Source organism: Chlamydotis macqueenii, chromosome 2, assembly GCF_036417535.1.
Source record: "Chlamydotis macqueenii isolate bChlMac1 chromosome 2, bChlMac1.mat, whole genome shotgun sequence".
In the NCBI taxonomy this organism is placed as follows: domain Eukaryota; kingdom Metazoa; phylum Chordata; class Aves; order Otidiformes; family Otididae; genus Chlamydotis; species Chlamydotis macqueenii.
This window is the reverse complement of record NC_141557.1, coordinates 101,928,741-101,954,772: the sequence shown is the minus strand read 5'-3', so window position 1 is coordinate 101,954,772 and position 26,032 is coordinate 101,928,741.

Sequence of the window (26,032 nt, the reverse complement as noted above, 5' to 3'; positions counted from 1 at the left end):
AATTTCCAGTCCCTAAAATCTCTGTTGCTCTCCCACAGCAACTGGAATTCGCTCGTTCAGTGAGTACCAAGTACTCACTCTTATGGAGAAGCAGAAATCGTTCTGTAGCCGTACTTGGAGATAAATCTGGAAGAGAAGGACTTGTATAACCTTGTAGTGCTGCTACTGAGGCCATTGACACCTGTAATCTCACTCCTTTGTCTGTGACCATCTTCCCCACCTTTCTACCAGTTACAGGTCTTGTGGCACAACTTGTGGAGTGAAAGGAGCACATCTCTTCCAATACAAAGTGTAGCACGTTGCTTAAGACTACTTTGACTATTAGCGTTGACTTACTACTGTTTTTCACTCAGAAGGAGCTGAGGTAGAAATACATTTTGGTTTTTTTGACTTTGCAGTGATAGCAATAGCTTCAAGCTGGAAGGTGGTAACCATCCATTGGTGAGAACCACTGCAGCTGTTTCCTAAGGGATTGCAAACAGAATCCTAACTGAACTTCCAGGCCATATCCAGCCTACTAAATTAAAACTGCCAGGAACACAAGAATCCCTGAAGCCAGCTGACAAGGATTGGCCTACATTTATGCTAGTGAAATCTTTTAGCCTCTAACCCAAACTGGCTACATGCTAACAGCTGTCGGAAGTGGGCCCTGACACATTTTTAACTCTATTTATGCCCAGGTACTGTTTCAAAGTGATACACTCCAGTGCTTGGCAACCTCCCTAGGGAATAAATTAAAAGTACAGAGGTAGATAAAGAATCTTTTCTGGTATTGTCAAAATCCAGCTTATGGATGTAGGGGTTGGTATTCAGACTGTGCCAGGTAGGAAGTGTCATTTTCTTCTCCTCACACCATTTAGGTGTCAAGGTGCGAGAGATTTCTGCTAGTTCTTTATGTAATAATACATCATAACATCCTATCTTTTTGGATAGGATATTTGAATGTATCATAAAATCATATCTTTTGGGTTCTTTTCAGTCTTAAACTTGTAAGACCAAACATCAGAACCATAAAATAATATCAAATTTTCATTCAACATCCTAAACCAGCAAATCTTAGTTTATTTGCTCTTAAGACTGACACTTCGAAATGTCAGATTTTCCTTACATACACTTTTTTCCCTAGCTCAAGTTTATGTATACCTTTAAGAATACTTAGATCAAGCAGCATCATACAAAGCAAACAAGTCAGATAAACCAAAACCAGGTCAAAGGACTAATGCTATTTTCCCCTCAGTGGAGCTAAAGCAAAACGTAGTCATCTGGTGTCACAGAATTCTTCCTGGAATCTAATCAAAGAAGGGCTGAAAATGCCACAAACACAGGCTACTCAAAATGAGAGATACTGGAAATTTCCAGAGGGACACGTTCATGAGTTTTCTAACAGTGAAGTTAATTTTTTTTTTCCAAATTATATTTTGTTCCTCATCTACAGTGAGCTTCTGAAGCTGTTGTGCTGTGTTCATACTGTTTCCACTCTTTAGTTTGTGAACAGCTTACTGAAAACCGCCTATATTTATGCCAACGTTGTTTTAAAATGACAGCTTTGGCAGTCAAGCAGCTGAACCAGATGCTCCAATGCAACTTCCAGAAATGAAAAAAAAACATACCCAACAATTCTGAATTATGATAGGGAAGGACTAATACCGAAAAATGCCTTATCTGATCCCCAGAGCACAGACAGGAAGACTCCAGGTCTGGAGGAGCTCAGGCAGAGCAGCATGGAGCCACTTCAGCCCATGTTGAGTGTGCTGGTTTTCTCTAGTTCCCAACCAAATTTCACAAACTGCACTGAGCTCGTAGCTGCTGAAGCTAGATTGCTGGCAGTCTCTAAGTCAGTTCACACAAAGCCTGTCTCGGGTATATATAGATTACACTGAAGCTTTCATACTATTTTTCCCACAGAATAAGCGTTTGTATGTTCTATCATAAATGTGCTTTTCTAGGGAAGACACAGAAATCCTGCCACATAAAAGGAGTTTTTTATAGCTGCTCTGTAGCACAATGAATTGCACTGTTGCACTCACTATGATGACATACTCCTGTGTATGTTAAGCAAGACGTTTAACAAGGCACAATGTATTACTGTCTCTGCATTTTGTTTTTTAAATGTGCTTTCTGCACCTCAAGGACAGCAAAATATCCTATATTGCATACAAGACAACTGCTATTGTGTGGGCTTTTTTTCACATGGGCTTTACCTTTTTTATTCCCCCCTTATTTGGTACCCTCGCTTCTTTTGCTACCAAAAAGGTTCCGAAGTTTTGTGATACTAACACTATTCTCTCTGGTCCAAAGACTGAGCCTAGCAGGTTGACTTCATTTTGGAGGAAAAAGTCTGGGAATATTTCAGTGTAACTAGTTTCTTTTATGTATCTATTTACTACCCATGGAACAGAATTGTCAACCTGCTTTAGTCCACTCCACCCAGGGATCTCTACCAAAGAGAAGGCTCAGGAAGACATACTTTCCAACATTCATATCAAAGTGTGACAAGAACAAGTGTGAGGAGCAGTGGAGGGAACTGGGGTTGTTTAGTCTGGAGAAAAGGAGGCTTAGGGGAGACCTTAGCACCCTTCACAACCACCTGAGAGGAGGTTGTGCTGAGGTGGATGTTGGTCTCTTTTCCCAAGTGACAAGTGATAGGATGACAGAAAAGGGCCTTGAGTTCTGCCAGGAGAGTTTTACATTGGATATTAGGAAAAATTCATTCACCAAAAGGGTTATCAAGCATTGGATCAGGCTGCCCAGGGAAGTGGTTGAGTCACTGCCCCTGAAGGAATTTAAAAGATGTGTGGATGTGGTGCTTAGGGACATGGTTTAGTGCTGGAATTGGCAGTGTTAGGTTTATGGTTGGACTCAGTCTTAAAGGTCTTTTCCAACATAAATGATTCTGTGATTCTATGATACAATTAATATTTCTAAATCATCTTTCCCATTAATGCCTCCACCATAGAGACACAGTATTTGAGTTTCCAGCACTAAGGGGACAGGGTTAGCTTTAATATTTTGAAGCATGGAAGTATTTCCTTTTTAAAAAAATCCAAAGTTACATTCAGGCAAGTATTAAACCATTCTACTATTGTAAAGATATGCTTCTTAGATTAAATTGTCACTGACAAAATTCTTACCCTACCCATAGGCCCAGGTTTTCACTTGATCTGCAACAAATTAAATAGAACTCTTCATTATAGAGCATAAATCAGGTACCTCCAGAGTATGGGAGAGACACAGGCTTGCTGTAGGGAGAGGTGTTAGGTTTTCTTTAAGCCAGCATCTTATCAGTGATCCTCTTTTTGTAGTAGAGTCCATGCATAGATGCATCTGCACAGCTGAAAAGATAATGAACCACAGCAAGGGAACAAGCCTCTGGGAAAAGAGGAAGATTTTACAGATGAAAATCAGCTCAGCACGAGACTATGCCCTGACACTGAGCTCAAGGTTCACTCAAGTGAACTTGTGTTGGAGACAAAATGGAAGAATTAGCAATTCCCATGCACGCCTTCAGTGCAAATGTTGCCTCTCTGGGGAATATTAGATCTGTGTCTTTAGCGTAGCTAGACAGAAAAAGCAAACATCCAGCAGAACATGTTTTTGCAAAGGTACTGACTACCAAAACCAGACCAAATGCTGCAGCTTAACTCAGAAGAAATCATTGTCTCAGCAGGGGTGGGGGGCTCTGTTTTTTTCTGGGATTTTTTTTTTTAAATATAAAGTTATCTACAGAGAATGAAAAAGTGCAGGACGGCAAACAGTGTTGTCAGATATCAAACACGATAAAACTTGATATCAAATAAGATTTTTTTTTCCACATCTCTGAGGGACCTTGGCCATGCGCAACCTACACTGAGGCAGGGACGCCCCTGAGGGGCGCAGCAACCCACTCCCAGGCAGAAGAAAACCAGTAGAAAAGGCAGAGAAGCAACAGAGAGAAAGTGTTACACACGGTCCCCAGCCTCCTGCACCACCTCACCAAAGGAACTGGGAGGCACTGAGTGTAACGCTCACGGAAAGGGCAGGTGAGAACACAAAGAGGGAGGAGAGGTGTTGGAAAGAAATTGAGCTACCGGACGGGGAGAGGGTTGGTTTTTTTCCCCAAGGTGTTTGACAGTTTATTTTCTTTCTCTTATAACCTGAATTAGTGATTATATATTTGTATTAATTAGCAATAATTTGCAAAATTAAGTCAAATTCTGAGCTGAGCTAGTTTTGCCTGCAACAAAGAGTAATACAGATATCCTGCCTATATCCACTTGCCAGCTAAATACCAATCCTTTACTGTTTTGAAGACTTTTAGAGCTTGAGGTAAGTTTTGGTTGCATTTCATGCCCATTTTCCATGATCACCATTATCAAATGAGAGGCACTCAACCTCTGTTCACATTCCACTTAAACGAAAAAGAACCTGAAGCACCGAATTCAGGCTAGATATAAAAAGCTAGTTGTACAGAACAAGAGTTTTCCTGTCCTGGTGTGGTCAGGTTGCCAGAACAAGCTCCAGCTGATTTTCTGCTGTACCTGTCTCCTCGCCAGAGAGCTCTTAAATTATGGTTTCTATCACCTAACTATATACAGGAATGAAAGTTACCTCAAAAACCTGAAAACCGATAGAAACAATAAACTGCCACTTTTAACACACTTTTTTTGCTGATGAATAGAGAACTAAAGTTTTACATATAAATTCTAAGTAGGGAGGAAGCTATCAATCTTACTTCACTATTTTTGGGGGATAGGGACAGTTCCACACAATCCTCAGGTCACCAATAACGCAGTCCTTTGATTTTTTTTTTAAATCTTATAACATGTGTTTACATTTGAACACTAATTTGTTTGAAATACATTAGAACACCAACACACTAAGATAATAAGAGGTGCCAGCTCTCAGAGAGCTACATGAGATTAAATACATCATCACACCTCTCAGAAACTGTATTTTCACTTGTATTTCTGGGCTTAGATTTTTGTCCTGTATTTGGGTCTAGAAAGATGAGATTGTAACCTTAATATGCAAACAACAAAAACAGATGAAACTTGAAAGCACTATAGGATTAACTGTCAGTAAGAATCATAGAATGGTTAGAGTTGGAAGGTGTCGCCTCTCAACCGGCAACACGGCTTAGGCACCCGTCCGTCTGCGCACTTCCCTACACAGGGACACAAGAGACGGACACATGGCGTCTATCTCTAAATGCCAATTTATTGCTGCGTCATAAAGCCTTATATACCATGCGCTACTCGTACACCCGACCGCCCCCTGATACCGTGATCCCTAGGTCTACCCCCTGGTGCTCGCAGGCACCTCCCTCCCACCTGTCCCGGTATCCCGCAGAAGGCACCTTCAAAGGTCATCCAGTCCAACCCCCCTGCAAGGAGCAGGGATATCCCTGACTAGATCAGGTTGCTCAGAGCCTCATCCAGCCTGGTCTTGAACGTTTCCAGGGATGGGGCTTCACCACCTCTTTGGGCAACCTGTTCCAGAGTTCTACCACCGTCATTGTAAAAGTTTTTTCCTAATATCCAATCTAAATCTACCTCCCTCTATTTTAAAACCATTACCCGTTGTCCTATCACAACAGGCCCTACTGAACAGCCTCTCCCCATCTTTCCTGTAGGCCCCCTTGAGGTACTGGAAGATCGCTATAAGGTCTCCCCGGAGCCTCCTCTTCTCCAGGCTGAACAGCCCCAACTCTCTCAGCCTGTCCTCATAGGAAAGGTGCTCCAGCCCTCTTATCACCTTCGTGGCCCTCCTCTGGACTTTCTCCAACTGGTCCATGTCCTTCTTGTGTTGGGGGCTCCAGAACTGGACACAGTACTCCAGGTGGGGTCTCACCAGGGCAGAGTAGAGGGGGAGAATCGCCTCCCTCAACCTGCTGGCCACGCTCCTCTTGATGCAGCCCAGGATAAAGTTGGCCTTCTGGGCTGCAAGAATGCAGTGCCAGCTCATGTTGAGCATCTTATCCACCAGCACTCCCAAGTCCTTCTCCTCAGGGCTGCTCTCAATCCGTTCTCTGCCCAGCCTGTATTTGTGCCTGGGATTGCCACTACCCAGGTGCAGGACCTTGCACTTGGCCTGGTTGAACTTCATGAGGTTGGCACGGGCCCACCTCTCCAGCCTGTCAAGGTCCCTCTGGATGGCATCCCTCCCCTCCAGCATGTTGACAGCACCACACAGCTTGGTGTCATCGGCGAACTTGCTGAGGGTGCACTGTATCCCACTGTCCATGTCGCCGACAAAGATGTTGAACAGGGCCAGGCCCAACATGGACCCCTGAGGGACGCCACTCGTGACCAGTCTGCACTTGGACATTGAGCCGCTGACCACCACTCTCTGAGTGCGGCCATCCAGCCAACTCCTTATCCACCACACAGTCCATCCATCAAACCCATGTCTCTCTAGTTTAGAGAGAAGGTTGTCATGCGGGACAGTGTCAAAAGCTTTGCACAAGTCCAGGTAGATGATGTCAGTTGCTCGTCCCTTGTCCACTGATGCCGTCACCCCGTCATAGAAGGCCACCAAATTGGTCAGGCACGATCTGCCCTTGGTGAAGCCATGTTGGCTGTCACCAACCACCTCCTTGCTCTCCATGTGCCTTAGCATGGTTTCCAGGAGAATCTGCTCCATGACCTTGCCAGGCACAGAAGTGAGGCTGACCGGCCTGTAGTTGCCTGGGTCCTCCTTGCTCCCCTTTTTAAAAATGGGGGCTATGTTCCCTCTCTTCCAGTCATCAGGGACCTCACCAGACAGCCACAATTTCTCAAATATGATGGCCAGTGGCTTGGCAACTTCATCTGCCAGTTCCCTCAGGACCCACGGATGGATCTCATCAGGTCCCATGGATTTGTGCACCTTCAAGTTCCTCAGATGTTCCCGAACCTGCTCTTCGAGTACAGTGGGCGGTTCTTCATCCTCACAGTCCCTGCTTGTGCCTTCCACAGCTTGGGTGGTGAGACAAGAGCCCTTATCGGTGAAGACTGAGGCAAAAAAGTCATTGAGTACCTCAGCCTTCTCCATGTCCCGGGTAACCAGGACACCAGTTTCCTTCCGGAGGGGGCCTACATTCTCCTTGGACTTTCTTTAGTCCCCTACATACCTATAGAAGCTTTTCTTGTTGCTTTTTACATCCCTGGCCAGATTCAATTCCGCCAGGGCTTTAGCCTTCCTCACCTGATCCCTGGACACTCACACTGTCTCTTTGTAGTCCTCCCAGGCTACCTGTCTCTGCTTCCACCCTCTACAGGCTTTCCTCTTCACTTTCTGTTGGTCCAGGAGCTCCTTGCTCATCCACGCAGGCCTCCTGGCCTTTTTGCCAGCCTTGTTCTTTATCGGGATGCACCTCTGCTGAGCTTGGAGGAGGTGCTCCTTGAATGTGGACCAACTCCTGGGCCCCTCTTCCCTCCAGGACCGCCTCCCATGGCACTTGGCCCATCAGGTCCCTGAAGAGGCCGAAGTCCACCTTCCTGAAGTCTAGGGCAGAGAGCTTGCCATGTAGTTTCCTCACTGCCCCGTGGATCTTGAACTCCTCCGTGTCGTGGTCGCTGCAGCCAAGGCTGTCCTTCAGTTTCATATCGCCCACCAGTCCCTCCCTGTTGGTGAGCACAAGGTTGAGCATGGCACCCCTCCTTGTCGGCTCCTCTATCGTCTGCAGGAGGAAGTTATCGTCCACACACTCCAGAAACCTCCTGGACTGCCTGTGCCCTGCCGTGTTGTCTCTCCAACAGATGTCAGGGTGGTTGAAGTCCCCCATGAGGACCATGGCTTTTGACCATGAGGCTGCTCCTATCTGGCTATAGAGCGCCTCATCTGCTCTGTCCTCCTGGCCAGGCGGCCTGTAACAGACCCCCAGTGTAATGTCCCCTGTCTGTCCCTGTCCTCTAATCTTGACCCATAAGCTTTCTGTCAGCTCCTCCTCCATCCTCAGCCGGAGCTCCACGCACTCCAGCCTGTTGCTGACATAGAAAGCGACATCCCCTTGTCATGTCCCCTTCCTGTCCTTTCTAAAAAGCCTATACCCCTCCATGTTGATACTCCAGTCGTACGAGTTGTCCCACCACGTCTCTGTAATGCCAACAAGGTCGTAGCCCTGCTCGTGTGCACACATCTCCAGCTCTTCCTGTTTATTTCCCATGCTGCGTGCATTGGTATGAAGACACTTCAGCTGGGCCCCCAACAAAGCCAACTTGCTGGCTGGAGCAACAGGGGTTCTTTTGGACAGCAGTTTAAGTTCATTTGCACATACCCGAGATCCTTCCTTAGCTTCTGGACCCTCGGTGCTGGCACTGGTGCCATGCTGACAGCAGTGTGCTCCTCCTCCCACAGCAACACTAGTTTAAAGCCCTCCGGACGAGTCTGGCAAGTCTTCATCTAAGCACACTCTTCCCCTTCTCAGTTAGGTGCACGCAATCTGCCCCTAGCAGCCCAGGCTTCTCAAAGCACGCCCCGTGGTCTAGATACCCAAAGCCGTAGCTGTAGCACCACTCCCTGAGCCACGAGTTAAGAAAGAAAACCTGTTTCATTTTTCTTTCATACATAATTTTGGGTTCAGAAATCAACTTGCATAGTTTACTAGCACAACAATTGTTAGGGATCTAAGGGTGCTCTGTAGTGCAGTTGCACATTTGTTGTGTGTATGTTTTGCTGCCAGCCTACAAGTACCTGTAACCGACACATTACACAGCTACCAAATGCTTTTGTGGACCTAGGCATAAACTCCTGGGAGCTAGTCAGCACTGACATGAAGGAAAACCCCAATTTTAGAGGAATTTTTTCCAGTTTTCATGCTAAACATACCCTAACCATATGCCTGTTAGGAAGACAGATACTGCATATTCATCTCACAACTGCATTCACTAGAGATTTCAACACAGAGTGGGATTCACCTTATTCTGCCTCCTAAAAGCTCAGGATTTGGTCAATATATGTTTAGTATAAGAAGTATAGTTGAGTGGTGAGTACTTAGAAACCATTCCTTATCCTAAGCCACTGGGAACATGATCAAATTCAGCATAAAAGTCTGCAACTATTATGTATTAGAGCTGTGTTTGGATGAAGTCTGTATCATTCCCAAAGGTTCATTATTCGTTTTATTTTCATTTTATACCCAGCTCCTTCCTCTCCCACAGTGGTACTTCAGATGTATTCATACAAGAAACAGTTTGACATATCACACAGGGATAATGAGTGTCTAAGAATATCTGATAATGAATTAATTCTACATAAAAATATTTACTAAAAATGAGTTAAAGCCACCATCATACAAGCTGTATTTTGGTTACTTCCTTCAAAAAAAAAACCAATTTAATTCATTCCCTCTCCCCTCCTCTCCTCCTAAGCTTTTAGAAAGTATTTAAGGTTCTTCACTATATCAAAACCCCGAATCATATACTAGGTAAAATTCAGAAGTAGAGTTAAAATAACAGGTCAGGGCAGATGAAGAAATTGTAATGGAAATGCAGAACTGTAAAAACTGGAGTCTTTTCATCTTGGATGCAGGAAGGATGATTCTATGATATTTGTCATAGGCAGGAGGGGACAGTGAGTTAAACTACTTTGATACTAGCTAAATTTAGTGCCAGGTTCAAAAGCCATGAAGATAATACTACTGTAATTGAAAAGATGAAAACTTCAGTTTCATACACCCCAATACTGATGTCCAACGTTACAGCCAACTCAACTTTAAATATTTTATCCACATGATACCTTATTATTTCCTTGCCAGAATTGCTCTCTTTTTAATTTTTTAAAAAAATGAGGCTTTTCACTATAGCTTCTTTAAAAAAAAAAATCAGTGATTTAAAAAATAGGCTTTAAAAATTGAATTCAAAAGATAACAGCTAGCTGAATGTTCAAAAGGACTACGCTGGTGACTTCAACTATAAAAGTATCTCTGCCTATATCATTTTTTTAAAGCTCACTATTAGTATCAGAAGATCAAACTGTAAAAATAAAACTTAAAAAAAAAAGTGAAAGATACTTAAATTGTTAAGACAAACATTGGTAAATATGGCCTGGAAGAAAATTTGCATCAGGGGAATGTTTTGGGGCCTTTTGGGGTTTTAAAAGAAATATCAGGCATAGGCTCACAGTAGAAAGCAAGAGAAAGCCAGGATCTCCAGCTGCAGCAGTCCCAGCACAGGGCTGCTGAAACCCAGTGTGAGCTGCAAAACCTTTTTTTCCAGCAGAAAATTTGTGGTTACTGTTAAGGTAGAGAAGAAGATAAAGGTTAGAACTGCAGGTGCAGTGGGGCTGGGAAACAGCTGCTGAGGCACAGAGCACTCTGCAAAGGGACCTGTCCTGGGAGAAAGATTGCATCAGGGCCATGCGCCCAGGGCTCTGCAGATTTTTAGGATTATTTTTAGAATTTTAGGTTAAGGCAAAAAGAAATCCTAGATTTTCCTGTCAGTGGAGCTATCAATTACCTGTCCTCTTAAGTGTATGCTTCCACTGCTTCTGAGCTGGGGGAAGCTTTTCTTCCCTTATTGAAGTGTGGAGAGTAGGTGTCTGAGTTTAAGGTAAGGTTGTTCTCATGTTTCATCAGGTCAAGCTCAGCTGTATTCTCAGGATAGCCCAGTCATCACTATTGTGGTGAACTTGACCTCTTCCTCTGATGTCCTTTCATATCAGTGTTCAGCTGTCAACAAAAAAAAAAAAGGCCACTGGTCATTTAACTTAATATTCATCCATCTATTTTGCATTTTTAGCAGTGTAACTCATTTTGTTCTATGAATTTTGTCCTAGGAGAGAAACAGAAATGGGGTTAAGAAGCCATATTTGTGCTTTGCAGTTAAATTCTCTTTTTACTTATGGTGGCATCAATCTGGTATGTTAAGTGAAACAGGAAAGTTATACCGTGACTAATGGGTGAAAACTGTTCCACATCCTCCAAATCACAGCAAATGACAAGGTATTTCCAACAGTTCTTAAATCAACTGTCCTCTGTCCTGAGCAGCATCTTAATCTTTATCACAGTACCTATTAATTGCTTCAGTACTATTAAGAAACAGCACTACTAGAAGATCTCCAGGCACACAAACCTAAGAGCAATCGCGCCTGTTGCAGCCTGGATGTTTCTGACAATGTGATTCCCTTTTTGCCTCTTCCCAAGATTCACCTTGCCCTGAGATGGATGCTAAAAAGCACTTCCTTCACCGTAACCATGGAAACCGAATGCAGAGCATCATCTGGGAAGCAAAGGCTTGACTAATGTTTTTAACTTACAGTGATGCTTTGTTTTAAGGATCTGGGCCTATTAGTACAAAAGTTTTTACAGAGTAGTTCTTGCCCTACCTGAAAAACACAGTGAAGGTCAGTTGCTGAAAATATTAATTCTGTATTTCAAGCAGAGATGTATAGGTCTGTGTAGAAAACTGTCCTCTTCAGTGAATAACTGGAGCAATAAGAAAATAGAACCATCTATCATGAATGCACAAATTCTTAGTAATACCATGATCAATTTAAACAATGCACCCATAAAACTGGAAATCCTAAATTCTCTTTCTGTGTAATCCACTGGCTGTTAATCTTACTCAAGTCAGTGAAATCACCTGTGCCTCTGTCTCTGTGCATTAACCTACATCAAGTACATAGATACCTGGTTGCTGAGCCTTTTCATTCATTCAGGCTTATTAAACAGATTTGCCAGACAGAGGTAGCACAGAAAACCTTAATATTAAAAGTTGTGATTGGTCGTAGTGAGACAGCAAGGCAAGACAAATTGAACGTAAGAAAACTGTAATATACAAAGCCTCCTAAGTAGACACAACTGAACTGGATATTGAAGAAAAATATGGTCTCATTTGAGATTCCTTCCATATTCTTTGCTTTGTTTGGACCACAGATATGCCAAGCACAGTTTCTTCCTCCATTTCAACTTCCAAGTGCTAGACTGGAAAAATGTTTTATTTTTTCCCCCCATTTAAAGATTTTGTTTATGTTACATTTTTTGAAGAAAGACACAGGAGTGCTGATCAGGTTGCATTTTAGTGGCTGACCCATTCCTAACACAATAATTTACCTTCCTCTTTATTTGAATCTTGGCCCTAACCCTCTCTCTCCATCTCCCATACCCTTTCCTCACTAATAACAAATTACTCTTAGTTCTGCACACAGCGCAACTCAGTATGTACTCCCAGTGATACCGATATTGACTGAAGTGGTAGTCTAAAGCTCAGATGGGTGGAAATATGCCTTTTAATAACACACCAAGTGCACAGAAATTCATATTTTAACTGTGAGAGGTTTATGTTAATAGGAGCATAACAACTTATCTGCCCACTCTGCTTTCTCACCCTTTCAACCTTCACATCATACAAGTTTCTACTGTGTTCATCTTTAAACCTTACAACTGTCCTCTATTCATCATCTGTAACAGTAATCCCAGATTTCTTTTTGCCTCAAGTAATGCTGCAGTATCACACTAGGATATACTAGCAAGTTTAATGGATCCCTGATTCTTCAAATCTACTGACTGGATACACAAAGCATTCACTCTCAAGTAAAAACAGCATCTGTAATGACCCAATCTAAAGGAATCTTATAATAATTTTTACTGCCTGTGATGGTTTAGCCCAAATCACCACACAGCTTCTCGCTCACTCTCCCCCTCCCCAGGGGGATGGGGGAGAGAATTGGGAAGGAAGGAGAACTCGTGGGTTGAGATGAAGACAATTTACTAAAATAAAAGGGAAAACTACAATAATAACAGAATATAAGGATATTAAAAAATATACAAAGTGAACAATATGTGTTTTCTCACCACCCGATGTCCCAATGACCGATACAGCCCGTCCCGAGCAGCGATCACGGAAACAAACCCGAGCAGCAAGCAAAGGAGCAAAAGGGAGCCAGCAAGGTAGGGGGAACGATGCCAGCCAAAACAAGCAGGAAGGATGGATGCCAGGAAGGCAGATACCCACCCTCGCCTGCCCCCACTTATATACTGAGCATGACGTTTATGGCATGGAATACTCTCTTTGGCCTGTTTGGATCAATTATGCTGTCTGTCTTTCTCCCAGCTTCCTGCATCTGCAAATTAGCGAGACTCGGAAAGCAGGACGGTGTCCTTGGTCTCATTCACAACAACTGGTATCATCAGGGTGTTTATGAACATTCTTCACACACAAAATCCAAAACATACCAGCTACTGAGAGGAAAAATTAACTCCATCCCTGCCAAAACCAGGACAGTATCCACCCCTTATTCCATACCATCTACGTCATGCGTATACATATACACACACACAGATGTAACTCCTTCAATCTATGGGCTATCCCTCCAAAGTCTGTTGAGTTCATTTAGTCCATGACTTTGGGTTCCATATGTCATACAGTCTTTCAGGACAAGAGAGATGGTATGTAGCATGGGACTGTTGCCTGCTGCATCTGGAACTCGCAGTTGGTACATCTGGCATGGCTGGTGTATCATGTCCATGGTCTGCAAATTGAAGATGTTGATCTTGAGGGAATTGTTGGGCGCCAGTTCCTGTTCCATCATCGTTGCATGTCTCCTGTTTTTATTGAAACTCATTCTTCACTGATCAGGGTGTTCTTGCTGCAATACCTTTGATATGACATATAAGAACTATGGAAATGATTATATACAGTTCACATTATTGGCTGTTCTCACCTAAAATCAGATCTCCTTGAGGTACACATCGGACTTCCCCATCCTCCCGCATCACCCACCAAGTACATCCAGGTCCCTGAGCAAAAGCAATCCCTCGGGTGGGTTTGCCTTTGCCCAGGGGAGGAATAACCCAGACCGTCTTTCCTAACATATTCCTTAGATGCACTACAGGGACTTTATCACCCTCTACAATATGTAACAGTTCTGACTGGGCAGGGCCAGCTCGATTGATGGATCCCCGAGTGTTGACTAACCAAGTAGCTTTTGCTAAATGTTTATCCCAGTTTTTGAAGGTCCCACCACCCATTGCTTTCAGTGTAGTTTTCAGCAGTCCATTGTACCGTTCAATCTTTCCAGAGGCTGGTGCGTGATAGGGGATGTGATATACCCACTCAATGCCGTGCTCTTTGGCCCAGGTATCTATGAGATTGTTTCGGAAATGAGTCCCGTTGTCTGACTCAATTCTTTCTGGAGTACCATGTCGCCAGAGAACTTGCTTCTCAAGGCCCAAGATGGTGTTTCGGGCAGTGGCATGGGGTACAGGATAGGTCTCTAGCCACCCAGTGGTGGCTTCCACCATTGTAAGCACATGGCGCTTACCTTGACGGGTTTGTGGGAGTGTGATGTAATCAATTTGCCAGGCCTCTCCATACTTATACTTCAGCCATCGTTCCCCATACCAAAGAGGCTTTAATCGCTTGGCCTGCTTAATTGCAGCGCATGTTTCACATTCATGGATAACCTGTGCAATGGTATCCATGGTCAAGTCCACCCCTCGATCACGAGCCCATTTGTATGTTGCATCTCTACCTTGATGGCCCGAGGTGTCATGAGCCCACCGAGCTAAAAATAGTTCACTTCTGCGTTGCCAGTCTAGGTCCACTTGGGAAACTTTAATCTTAGCAGCCTGATCCACCCTGTGGTTATTTTGGTGTTCTTCTGTGGCTCGACTCTTGGGTATGTGGGCATCTGTGTGACGTACTTTTACAACGAGATTCTCTAACCGGGCAGCAATATCTTGCCACAGTGCAGCAGCCCAGATAGGCTTGCCTCTGCGCTGCCAGTTGCTCTGCTTCCACTGCTTTAACCACCCCCACAGAGCATTTGCCACCATCCATGAGTCAGTGTAGAGATAGAGTTTTGGCCATTTTTCCCGTTCAGCAATGTCCAAAGCCAACTGGATGGCCTTCACCTCTGCAAACTGACTCGATTCACCTTGGCCATCAGTAGCTTCTGCAACTCGTCGTGTAGGACTCCACACAGCAGCTTTCCACTTCCGATGTTTTCCTACAATACGACAGGACCCATCAGTGAACAGGGCGTATCTCTTCTCATCTTCTGGTAAATTATTATATGGTGGGGCTTCTTCAGCACGTGTCACCTCTTCCTCCGGTGGCATTCCAAAATCTTTGCCTTCTGGCCAATCTGTGATTACTTCCAAGATTCCTGGGCGATTGGGGTTTCCTATTCGGGCTCGCTGTGTGATCAGTGCGACCCATTTACTCCATGTGGCATCAGTTGCATGATGTGTAGAGGGGACCTTCCCTTTGAACATCCAGCCCAGCACTGGCAGTCGGGGTGCCAGGAGGAGCTGTGCTTCAGTACCAATCACTTCTGAAGCAGCTCGAACTCCTTCGTATGCTGCCAGTATCTCTTTTTCAGTTGGAGTATAGCAGGCCTCAGATCCTCTATATCCCCGGCTCCAAAAGCCTAGGGGTCGACCTCGAGTCTCCCCTGGTGTTCTCTGCCAAAGACTCCAGGTAGGGCCATTCTCCCCGGCTGCGGTGTAGAGGATGTTTTTAACATCTTGCCCTGTCCGGACTGGCCCAAGGGCTACTGCATGAACAATCTCCTGTTTAATTTGTTCAAAGGCTTGTCGTTGTTCAGGGCCCCATTTAAAATCATTCCTCTTTCGAGTCACTTCATAGAGAGGGCTTACAATCATACTGTAATTTGGAATATGCATTCTCCAGAAACCCACAACGCCCAAGAAAGCCTGTGTTTCCTTTTTGTTAGCTGGTGGAGCCATAGCTGTTATTTTGTTGACCACATCCATTGGAATGTGACGACGTCCATCTTGCCATTTTACTCCTAAAAACTGGATCTCTTGTGCAGGCCCCTTGACTTTGCTTTGTTTTATGGCAAAACCGGCTTTCAGAAGGATTTGGATTATTTTCTCTCCTTTTTGAAAAACTTCTGCTGCTGTGTTGCCCCATACGATGATGTCATCAATGTATTGCAGGTGCTCTGGAGCTCCACCCTTTTCTAGTACAGTCTGGATCAGTCCATGGCAAATGGTGGGGCTGTGTTTCCACCCCTGGGGCAGTCGATTCCAGGTGTACTGGACACCCCTCCAAGTGAAAGCAAACTGTGGCCTGCATTCTGGTGCCAAAGGGATGGAGAAGAACGCATTGGCAATATCGATGGTGGCATACCACTTGGCTGCTTTTGACTCCAGTTCATACTGAAGTTCTAGCATGTCCGGCACGGCAGCACTCAGTGGTGGTGTTACCTCATTCAGGCCACGATAGTCCACTGTTAGTCTCCATTCTCCGTTAGATTTTCTCACTGGCCATATGGGACTGTTAAAGGGTGAACGGGACTTGCTGATCACTCCCTGGCTCTCCAGTCGACGAATCAGCTTGAGGATGGGGATTGTGGAGTCTCGGTTGGTGCGGTATTGCCGCCGGTGCACTGTGGTGGTAGCAATTGGTACCTGTTGTTCCTCAACCTTCAGTAATCCCACAACAGAAGGGTCCTTTGAGAGCTTGGGCAAGGTGGCCAGCTGTTTATTTTCCTCCGTCTCCACAGTGGCTATACCAAAAGCCCACCGGTACCCTCTTGGGTCTTTGAAATACCCACTCCTGAGGTAATCTATACCAAGAATGCATGGAGCATCTGGGCCAGTCACTATGGGGTGCTTTTGCCACTCATTCCCAGTCAAACTTACTTCAGCCTCCAATACAGTCAGTTCTTGGGATCCTCCTGTCACTCCAGAAATACAAATGGGTTCTGCCCCTTTATAGCTTGATGGCATTAGGGTACACTGTGCACCAGTGTCTACTAGAGCCTTATACTCTCGTGGGTCTGATGTGCCAGGCCATTTAATCCATACAGTCCAATAAACTCTGTTGTCCCTCTCCTCCGCCTGGCTGGAGGCAGGGCCCCTCTAATCCTGTTCATAATATTCATCGCTCACTTCCTGTGAACATGAATCAGAATTCCCTTCCATAGGATCATAGGTAAGATCAGCCCTTCTATTCCGTCTGGGGAACTGTCCACTGGAGACCGGAGCAGCAGTTTTCCGGGGAGAACCTCTATTTGCAAATGTCTTTCCCCGCAGCTCACGTACCCGTGCCTCTAGGTCTGAGGTAGGTTTCCCATCCCACTTTCTCATGTCCTCTCCTTGGTCACGCAAGGTAAACCACAGGATACCTCGCCGTGTGTACCGTCTCTCTTGAGCAGGGAAACGTTTACTCCTAATAGCTGAAATACTGCTCTGTATGGGCGGGGAGTAGGACCTATCCTCTTTTAACTGCTGGACCTCCCGAGACAGTTTCTCCACAGCTGAGACGAGGGAAGAAGAGATAGTGTCTTCATATTGCCGGAGCTGAGTAGCCAATTCATCTATTGTTGGTCCCTCTCCCTCTTTCCAGAGCATAATTGCCAATGAATTGGCATACGATGATGGTACACTCCGTAGAAACTTCCGCCACATGAGCCGTGTGCACCGGACTTCATCTGGATCTTGGGGTGACTCCTCGCTGTCTAGGTCACTATAAATGGCTTCCAGCACAGCTAATTCCCTTAGGTACTGGATACCTCTCTCTATAGTGGTCCACTTGCCTGGATGATAAGTAATATCTTCCTTGAAGGGATATCTTTCCTTCATACTTGACAGGAGCCGCCTCCAGAGGCTGAGAGCTTGTGCACCTCTTCCAATCACTTTGTCAATGCCTGCTTCCCTAGAAAGGGATCCCAGCTGTTTAGCTTCCTTACCTTCTAATTCCAGGCTACTGGCCCCATTATCCCAGCATCGAAGCAACCAGGTGAGAAAGTGCTCGCCTGGACGGCGGCCAAAATCTTTTCGTATGTCTCGCAACTCATTCAGGGATAAGGATCGGGTGGTTTCAGTCTCATTTATGAGTTCCTCTCTCATGAGTTCCTCTCTCATGAGTTCCTCTTCTTCTTCCTCTGTTCGTGATGGTCCTGGTTTTCCCTCATCCCTTACTAAACGAGCTGACTTTCGCTTCCAAGATTTCTTCTTCTGTACAGGGGCAACTGATACTGACACAGGTTGGTTCTCTGATTCGGCTGCAGTGCCAGTAGCTAGAGTTGGAGTAGCCGCAGTGCCTGTCATTGGGGCTGGAGTAGCCACAGGGCCGGTAGCCAGGGCTGGAGCAGCTGCAGTGCTGGTAGCCGGGGCTGGTGTAGCCACAGTGCCGGTAGCCGGGGCTGGAGCAGCTGCAGGGCCGGTAGCCGGGGCTGGAGTAGCCGCAGGGCCGGTAGCCGGGGCTGGAGCAGCTGCAGTGCCGGTAGCCAGGGCTGGAGTAGCCGCAGGGCCGGTAGCTGGGGCTGGAGTAGCCAGGGTATCGGTCGGTTGATTTTTTCTCCCTTCTTCCTGAGGGTGCTGCACGTTAAGCAGTGTTTGGTAGATACTAGCCAGTGCCCAGCACAAAGCGGTAAGCTTTGCCTCTTTAGAATAGCTATGGCATTTTTCTTTCAAATATTCAATCACTTCATCTGGATTCTGTAGTTGTTCGGGAGTGAAGTTCCAGACCATTGGAGGTGAGAAGTTTTCTAGGTACCTGCCTGTCTTCTCCCACATACCATGCCACCCCTGCCCCTCCAACCTCAAGGTAGATCTCCGGGTGAATTTGGTAAATAATTGTTTAATCCTAAACAACATCTGAAACCCATTTAGGACACAGAGCAATAGGAGTATGCTGGCTTGCACATCCCAAGGATATTCAAAATTCTCGAGAGCTGATGTGACTCGCTCAAAAGAAAAAGGGAAGGTAAAGGAGTATGGGAAGGTACCCTCCTCTGACTTCCCCATAGATTGGTTCTCCAGGGAGAAAAAGAAAAATGTGTGATTATTAATAATTCTTACCAAATGGCATCCAAAGTACGGAGTTGCCAGCGATGCCGAAAACAAGGACCAGATTAGTTTAATGACCAGTGATGATACCATATCATAAGCCAGTAGTGCCCAGTAAATCAAAATGAGAATTCTCATCCATTTCCGAGAAATGATAAACAGCACCAAAGGAAATATGTGATGCAACTTAGGACAGACATAACACAACCATGTGAACACGTAGTACAACATTGTGACCAGGGATTCAAATAAAATAACGAGCACTTGTAACAACTTTAACACACTCTAGTCAGATCTGTCCTTACCTCAACCCTTCGAGCCCCACGTTGGGCGCCAAAATGACTGTGATGGTTTAGCCCAAATCACCACACAGCTTCTCGCTCACTCTCCCCCTCCCCAGGGGGATGAGGGAGAGAATTGGGAAGGAAGGAGAACTCGTGGGTTGAGATGAAGACAATTTACTAAAATAAAAGGGAAAACTACAATAATAACAGAATATAAGGATATTAAAAAATATACAAAGTGAACAATATGTGTTTTCTCACCACCCGATGTCCCAATGACCGATACAGCCCGTCCCGAGCAGCGATCACGGAAACAAACCCGAGCAGCAAGCAAAGGAGCAAAAGGGAGCCAGCAAGGTAGGGGGAACGATGCCAGCCAAAATAAGCAGGAAGGATGGATGCCAGGAAGGCAGATACCCACCCTCGCCTGCCCCCACTTATATACTGAGCATGACGTTTATGGCATGGAATACTCTCTTTGGCCTGTTTGGATCAATTATGCTGTCTGTCTTTCTCCCAGCTTCCTGCATCTGCAAATTAGCGAGACTCGGAAAGCAGGACAGTGTCCTTGGTCTCATTCACAACAACTGGTATCATCAGGGTGTTTATGAACATTCTTCACACACAAAATCCAAAACATACCAGCTACTGAGAGGAAAAATTAACTCCATCCCTGCCAAAACCAGGACACTGCCTAAGGCTCTAGTAATAGTCAACTGTCACGCTTTGAACAAGCATTACATAGATGTTTTCATCAACACATGAGCAGAATATACCAAGTGAAGTCTGAGGGCAATTTGGCAAATTTCATTTATCTGCATGATTCTTTTCTGTTTTCCAGCAAACGCTTAGCTTAGAAAACATGGCAAGTAATGTAGACACCTTTATAGCAACATAAAGTATCCTCTTGCTTTCACCACAAACCATGAATTTATTCAGAACTGTGCTAAAATCCTGCTTCTACTCTATAAAAAAAAAGTAAAGCAATTTTTTTTTATATAGCATTAGATCACTGTATATTTATCGCATGGGCTTTTATAATTGTTGATGCTATTACAATGTCAAGTCAGTGTTTACTTTTATTCTAATGCTGCCTTCTAATCAAGAAGCCAAATCAAGGTTCTCAGGACAAAGTTAAGAAATCAGGCAGCAACTATTTCAAATTAAATTGATGTGGTAGAAATACAGTCTCTGCAATGACAGCATTTACCCTAGAGGAGGACTTATATTTGAGCCTGTTACCATCCAACAACTCAGATAGCATTTCAGAGATGAATGGTCTTTTACTTTCCTAAAATAAAGCACACTGAATAACATCCTAGTCCAAATGCTGGGATTGACTAAATAGAAAGAATACAAATATAAAATCCTTTGTTTCTGAAAGAGGACATCATCTTATTTGTACCATATTTGAAAGGTGTTTGGCACACTGTTACTTTTTGGTTGTTCAAATATTTCTCCATCCCAAATTATTACCCACACCACCACACATACACTCTGGCAGAGCCAATCTTTACAAATAGATATAGCTGATAAAACATTTTTCCCAGTGTGGAAATAAATATTACCAAAATTTTAAGCACTACTGTACAGTAAGCAAATGTATGGGCTAACAAAGTGCCTAAAGAATTTGCTGTGGAGTCCCCAAGGGAAAGGATTCTCATTTATTGTAGAAAACTTTCCCTAATTCACCCTTGTGTTACCTCTTTCAATATTCCAGATCTGTGGATAAGGCACAAAACACACTTTTGAGAATACAAGGTAATAAATGAGATTATCAGTAGACTGCATTTTCTAGAACCGGAGAAGAAAAGAAAAAAAAATAACCAAATAACTTTCATAGACTCTGATTCCCAAAGCAGAATCCATCCCTGCACCCACACCTGTGTCTACATTACAGAGAGACATATTACAGGACACACGTTATGGGATGATGTACCACAGCCTCCCATGCAGTCCTTGTCTCTGGCTAGACACTTCAGCCAACATAAAGACAACCATGTCATATGCCTTGGGTTTCTTCTCCAGAAGAAAACCAAGCAGGCAAGAAGCCATACTGCTTTTCTGCAAATCCTCCAGTGTAGGTGCCAGGGGTGCATACCTGTTTGCAGGCAGACCTGGACAGGGGTAGCAATGCTGACACACCCTGTGATGACAGACCATCAAAATCACAAAAGCCATTCAATTTCTTTATTATTATTTAATACTGTTATTATTCCGATATTGTTACCAATCTTTTCTCCTAGTCAGACACTTGCCCTTTGTTTTGTATTTTTTGATTCATACAGGCCTGATCAAATATTTTTCTCTCCAGAGAGGAGTTCTCAGAACATCTTTGCTAAAGATCCTACGTATCAAGTCTGGACATCCAAGGACAGGCTCTCACAATATTTGAGCCCAAAGCAGCTCATGAGAACTTTAGATCATGCAAGTATGAACTACATAATAAGTTTCTGCAGAAAATACAGACGAGTTCATTTGTATTTTCTTTTCCATACTCCCCAGTAAAGAAAACAGACATTTTCATAGAATCATAGAATCACATGGTTGGATGGGACCTATAAGATCATCTAGTCCAACCGTCTTCCCACTACCATTGCTGCCACAGCTACTAAACCATATCCTGTAGCTTCTCATCAAGCCGCCTCTTGAACACTGCCAGGGACGGCGACTCCACCACCTCCCTGGGCAGGCCATTCCAGTGCCTGACCACTCTTTGGGAGAAAAAGTTTTTCCTCACGTCCAATCTAAACCTCCTCTGGTACAACTTGTGGCCATACAATACAACAGATCTTATATTTTTGCTGTGTATTTTTCTTTCTTTCTTTGGCACAGAACTACTTATACTCTACACATTTCTTCTGTTCACAGCAATTCACCTCCAAGCAAGGCACAGGAAGACCCAAGAGAACAGTTTACAGACCAAATGCAAGGTCAGCAACAAAAGCTCTGAACACAAAGCAGTGCTTTTAGGGAATAATATTTATCCCATTTGTCTCTTGTTTATTACCATCATTTAAGCCATTCTGTTTTGTGAGCTTCTCTCCAAAGGAACCATTTTCCTCCACACAGCATCACATATTCAACTTCTGCTGCTCTCAATGTACTGATGCATTCTCTTCTGCGTGTTAAGTGCCATCACCTGTTTTCATCAGCAGTTTCAAATAACTCCCTTGTGAAAACTACAGTTTTATTATATATAGGGTCTAAATTTATTAGCTTATCATGAATGTCACTACAAAAGAATGTTTCTAAGATAAGAGAGGTAAAAACAATATAAATGCAAGTAAAATGGCCCAGCTTAATCTTTGTGATAAAATATTGATTTAAAATGACAATAAAATTGGGTTTTACTGTCTTTTCTATAACATTTGAGTTGCATTCTAAGATTCCTCCAGTGTTATGGATTCACATTATGGTGCATAAAGATATGTAAATCTGTCCCATATATAAACTTTGAACAACAGAATATGCATGCTTAGTTGCACAAAACAAGTCATGCCAACGTACACACTGCTAATTGTTGGCTCGATTTCATGAATAATGAGCTGGCATCAGGACATCCTCGAGCAACACAGGAGCTGACTCAGTCACATAATTTCCATGTTATAAATAAGAAACAAATATCAGATATGTTACAGAGGAGGGGGATCATTGGGGTTTTTCTCTTCCCTATATCAGACAACTAAAAAGTCCTATAATTGACAACAACAAAAAAAAACCACAGAAAACAAAAATTCATTCTTTATTTGAACATACCAAGTGTTTTTCTAAAAGATGAGGCACAGTAATAATCCTTGCATGGATTTTGTCCCAGGAATCATAAAAGAGCCAAAAAGTTCACCCAAGGATCAGAATCACAGATACAGTGTGGATCATACATCCTGTAACATTCACTCTGTGGTAATACAAACTGACTCTCATTTTCAAAAATTATTTACACTAAATTCTTGTGTTCATGTCTCTTTCCATTTATTTTCACAATAACACACGCAAACTACTATATGGATAATATATGCAAAACAGTCATTTGCATTGAATTATTCTGAAAGGTACATGAAAAACAAAGTGAGTATTTGCAGGTGAATTATGTATTTAAAATCAATACAAGCCATTAATTGTTTAATAGGCTTCAAATTCCTTAAGTCTAGGACAAGTGTGTGATGATCGACACACTTTCCTCGTATTTTACATTTCAACCTCTGACTTAGCTGAAAGATTTGTAAAACTTTATTTAGTAACCCAGCTTTCAGTTGCATTCATAACTGGTATGAAAGGAATAGATTTTAAAAGACTTCTGCTCCTACTTTAGATAAACTCATTCAGCACTTAAACTCCAAAGTTTTTTTTAATGTTTGATATTTAAAATATCCCCCAAAATAGGGGAGAACTTTATAAATCTGGCATGTGTGATAGTATATTAATAACACTTCGAGTATATTTGTTCCACATACTGTTAAACATTAGGCATGTTTTTCTTCTTAAGGATAAGCAGCCCTGACAACATAGAGAATGAATGTTGAGTTTCTAAATTTAATACACAATTCAGTCACTGGTTCAGTGTCTTAACAGACCTGTTTCAACAAATGGAACGAAAGTATTCACTCACTTTCTTCCAAATCTATAAAGAAACAAAGTAGAAGTAGTATTACAGATTAATCCGCCTAAACGTTTGTTGTCTCTGCAAGGCTAGATTTGCTAGTAGCAGCAGTATTATGTGTTTGGTTTTTGGTTGGTTGATTTTGGTTTGTTTGGTTGATTTTGGTTTGTTTGGTTTTTTAAGTTAGGCAGCATTTTTGGAAAGGGCAGAGAAGTATTTGGCCACACAAGCTAAGTCTGAAAGAGAAGTGTCAAAGTCCAAAACCGAATGCAATTTGAGCATAATTCCTCTTAGTTTCACCTGAAGTTGGACACAGTGGGTAAGAGGAATGTTAGCATAAGGAGGTCATGCCATGGTCAGTTAACTCTAAAAGTTGCCCAAAGAGGTGGTGGATGGCCCATCCCTGGAAACGTTCAAGGCCAGGTTGGATGAGGCTCTGAGCAACCTTATCTGGTTGGAGATGTCCCTTTTTCCTTGCAGGGGGGTTGGACTAGATGGCCTTTGAAGGTCCCTTCCAACCCTAACTATTCTGTGATTCTATGATAAAAGGCATACTCCATGGGACACACAAAAGGCAGTAGGTGAATAGCATTATACAGTGTCACAAAATTTAGGATTTAGAAGAATAACGAATTTCAGGTCCCAGGATTGTTTTTGGATTGTGTTCAACCTTTCAGGATTGAGAGCAAGAGACCACACATCTGTTCTGTGACACATTCTCCCTCTAATAACTGCTCCTGTTCTTTTCTGATTACATGTAAGAGTTTCACACTCTGGTGCAAAATTGTTGCTCAGATCCATCGACATTTTTTTTTAATAATAAAAAAAAAAAAAACATAATTGTAGGACCAGCAAATATTAGATTCAGTGACCAATTCAGAGTATCCTCAGAAGACACTTTCCAGTGTTGGTCTAATAGCTGTAATGTCATCACTTCCTTTTAAGGTTGTAAAATGCATTTCCAGAAATTCTGATTTTCTGCTTGAGTCACATGAAAATAGCTTTGGCATTTATGAAAAACAGAATGTTTTTTTCTTAATTACAGAGCTGTTCTAAATATCCTTTTAAGAACAAAGACCTTGCCCAAATAGTCGAAACCAGCTCAACAACTGTTACTGAAGAGACAAGAGCTAAGTTTTATCCCATTTTAGGTCCACAGCTAGAGAGTTTTGCCGTATATGGCATAAATTCTTTGCTATTTATTAACACTAAAATTAGCCAGAATGATTTGCAAATCAGAAGGAAATGCCACTGTGTCTTCCAGTAGGGCAGACAGACTCTTTCTTTCCCCTACACCAGAAACAAAGGAGAGGAAAGAGGAATTTGGACTCCATGGACAGCTTCATGAAAGAGAAGAGGGAAATTGTCAGGTCTTGATTACAGAAAAGAAGGGGGAAAAACACAGAAAGAAAACGAGGGGAAAAGACAGAAAGCTTTCTAAACTCAGTGCTCTCAAAGGGATTTGTACCCCATTGTGGTGGTTTAGCCCGGATCACCACACAGTTTTCTTATTCACCCTGCCCCTACCTAGTGGGACAGGGGAGAGAAATTGGGAAGAAAGGAAAACTCATGGGTTGAGATAAAAACAGTTTACTAAAAATACTAAAAACTACAAAGCTAACAGGATATAAGGATATTAATATATACAAAATATACAAAATGAACAATGTACCATTTCTCACCACCCGATGTCCGAATGACTGACACAGCCCGTGCTGAGCAGTGATCACAGGAACAACACCAAGCAGCAAGCAAAGGGGGAAGAGCAAGCTAGCAAGGTAGAGGGAACGATGCCAGCAAGCAAGAGAGAAGAAAAAGATGCCAAGGGTGCCCAAACGGATACCCGACAAGAAAAGGAATAACTGAAAATGATGCCCCCTCCCATGGGCAACCCCCACTTATATACTGAGCATGACGTTTATGGCATGGAATACTCTCTTTGGCCAGTTTGGATCAATTATTCTGTCTGTCTTTCGCCCAGCTTCCTGCATCTGCACGTTAACGAGACCTTAACGAGACTTGGAAAGCCAGACAGTGTCCTTGGTCTCATTAACAACAACTCGTATCATCAGAATGTTTTTATCAACATTCTTCACACACAAAATCCAAAACACACCGGCTACTGAGAAGAAAATTAACTCCATCCCTGCTGAAACCAGGACACCCATTCAGATTAGAACCTTGGCAGCTAGCCTCAGATCAAACACCCCAGAAGTTAAACTTGATAAAAGTTCATGGTGTTGGATCCATTTCTAAAATGAACAAATCTTGCCCAAGTTGTGTGTTTAGCTTATGTACTGTATAATATTTTTAATTTCCACCTAATAGTAATCTCATTGCTCTACACCTTCTTGTACTGACAAGTAAATTTCACAGCAAGGAAAAACGTTTGCAATATGGGTTGGAATTACTTCATTATAATCTTGT